General features: G+C 38.6%; 1 non-coding gene across 1 annotated transcript; it reads right to left on the reverse strand.

Moving 5' to 3' along the window:
• Positions 1-720: 720 nt before the first annotated feature.
• Positions 721-809, reverse strand: TRNAY-GUA. Its single transcript is given in 2 exon segments — positions 721-756; positions 773-809. It is a non-coding gene; the product is annotated as a tRNA-Tyr (tRNA).
• Between the last annotated feature and the right edge of the window lie 1,518 nt (positions 810-2,327).

Genomic DNA, 2,327 nt, shown 5'->3' on the forward strand with positions numbered 1-2,327 from the left:
CAAGAACGGTATATGTGCAAATTTTCGCCGGGATTTGTGCAAACAACGGAATTCGTGCAAACGCCAAGCCGGGAAATGTGCAAATCTGTCAAAATTTATCACCGGCATTTGTGGAAACGTGACGACGGGATATGTGCAAATGAACGATTTTTACGGGAAAAGTGCAAACCTCCGGGATATGTGCAAATCACTGCATTTATCCATATACAGGCTATTTCTCATGAAATGTTTCATAAAATTACTGTTAAAAATGAGAAAATGCCTGCATAAGGGAGAGGCTACAGTGACATCGGCAATGAAATGCTTTTCGGAGAGGCGGGGGGGGGGGGGGGGGACACCAACCTTAAATTGAAGACCCACTATCGTTTGGAATAACACAGTAACATGGATGTAGAGTGTAGTCTTTTAATGCTCCAGACCCAGTCATTTAATAATTTGAAGATCCTTCTGAACTAAGATCCTGTACTAAAGCATACATAAGGAGCATAACCTTTCAAAAATAATATGAATGAAACTGCAACACCTCACCGTCTACCAAATTAAGACCTTGAAGAAATGAATATAGAATGTAGTCTTTACCCTAGACCTAGTTGTATCAAGAAAGAAAAAATCAAATTTGATACCTCACCGTCTAATTCCTATGGAATAAGTTGCTGTTGTTGTTTTAGCTTATACGGCGCGTATCATTCAGTAGTGAATATTTGCGCAAAAAAAAACACATCCACCGAGCCGGATTCGAACCAGCGACATAAGGTTAACAGTTGTCAATCATCTACAGTCCTCCGCTCTACCAACTGAGCTATCGGTGGTTACTGGGTTTAAAGTGTAGTCTTTACTCCAGACCGGGTGATTAAAAAATTCAAAACTATTTAAGCCCCGCCATCTTCCACTACTAAGACTATGTTATAAAGAACGTATATATAACGTATTCTCAATTTTCAAGACCCCACAGTCTCATTCCTGTGAAAAAAGATGGATTTTAAGCGTTGTCTTTTCTCCAGACTTTTTTATTAAAAACCTCCAGAATTAAGACCCAAGACTAAGACTCTGTTATAAAGCAAGGGTACATATGGTAGTCTTTACTCCAGACCCGTTTAAAAAAACTATGTTACAATCTTCAAAAATAAGACCCTGTAAGAAAGCATGGATATAAGAGCACGGTCTTTACACCAGACGCTGTTATTAAAAAAATATAGGAGATCTTCAATTTGACGACCCCCCGTCTCATCTCTGTGGGAAAAAATGGATATAGAGTGTAGTCTTTACTCCAAACCTGATGATTAAAAAAAAACTTAAATACTAAGACCCCCATCATCTTCCAAACTAATAGTCTATAACAAAGCACGGGTACCTATAGCATAGCCTTCACTCCATACCCATTTATTAAAAAACTAAACTGTACACTCTACACCCACTGTATAATTACGCTGTATACCCATGTGCTACATTGCAGGGTCTTAGTATTGAAGATGACGGGATTGAAGTCTCGAAGATTCTTGATTTTTTTTTCCAAATGACTGGGTCTGGAGAAAATAATAACTCTATATCCATATGCTTGTTTACATGGCAATGGTTTAGAAGATGGTGAGGTCTAAGTTTTAAAGTTTATTTCTCTTTTTAACACCGGGTTTTGAGTAAAGACTACGCTTAGCTAGTCGTATAGCGTTAACCCTGTTGTTTGGAAGAATATATGACTAAGACTGAGTATTAAAAAGTAGACTAATAACCTTCATTTTGTAGGGTAAGGTCGCATTGGGTCTGGAAAAGTGAACTACCAGCATGGGTCGGCAGAGCAAAATTGATAGGGGGAGGGGAGGGCACAGAAAAAAGGGCACTTCCTCTTTTAAAAAGGGCACTTGAAACAAAAAAAAAATAAATAAAAAATAACATATGAACCCTTGTAGGGTAATGAGCATAATGTTTAAGGGGGGGGGGGGGGAACATGGCGAATGGGCCAAAATTTCTTTAAAGCTGCGAGCGAGCGAGCAAACTTTTGAAACTTTTGATGAAAAAAAAACATTTGTGATAGATTTTGACATAGAGAACACTATCATATTTCACCACTTTTCTTTCATTTTCTTTTTATCTTTTTCTTGGTCTTGAAAACTTTTGGGGTCCATGGAACGAGGTCCATTTCTTAAGGGGGCAAGTGCCCCTCCCCCTCCCTCGGCTCAGATGCCCCTACATAAAAGAAAGGACGCTAATTGCCTATACATATACCTTATATTAGCAAATTGGACATTTGAACAAACCAGAAGAGAAGGGGCATTTATCAGAATATTCATATGGGGCACTTGATCCAAGGTGAAAATGTACACACTACAGAA

Source organism: Lytechinus variegatus, chromosome 4 (assembly GCF_018143015.1).
Source record: "Lytechinus variegatus isolate NC3 chromosome 4, Lvar_3.0, whole genome shotgun sequence".
Classification (NCBI taxonomy): domain Eukaryota; kingdom Metazoa; phylum Echinodermata; class Echinoidea; order Temnopleuroida; family Toxopneustidae; genus Lytechinus; species Lytechinus variegatus.